Consider the following 340-nt stretch of genomic DNA (forward strand, 5'->3'; position numbering starts at 1 on the left):
GCTGGGCCCGTGAGCCATGGCCGCTGAGCCTGCGCGTCCGGAGCCTGTGCTCCACAACGGAAGAGGCCACAACAGTGAGAGGCCCGCGTACCGCAAAAAAAAAACAAAAAACTAATTTTGAAAGAAAGCCTCTACTATTTATCTCAGTAAATAGCAAGTGTTCTCGTAAGGAAACCTATCAATGTTGGGAATGTCGTCTCAGGTTTAGGGCCTACTTCCCAGGAAGGACTCCAAAGGAAACTTAGGCGATTGCTTTTTTGTGATACAGATGGGGTGAGCTGTGTCAGAGAGGTCAAACCCAATGCAGAGCTTCCCCCTCTCATGTTTCTGTCTCTTTCCC

The sequence above is a fragment of the Lipotes vexillifer genome, unplaced genomic scaffold (assembly GCF_000442215.2).
Source record: "Lipotes vexillifer unplaced genomic scaffold, Lipotes_vexillifer_v1.1 scaffold575, whole genome shotgun sequence".
Classification (NCBI taxonomy): domain Eukaryota; kingdom Metazoa; phylum Chordata; class Mammalia; order Artiodactyla; family Lipotidae; genus Lipotes; species Lipotes vexillifer.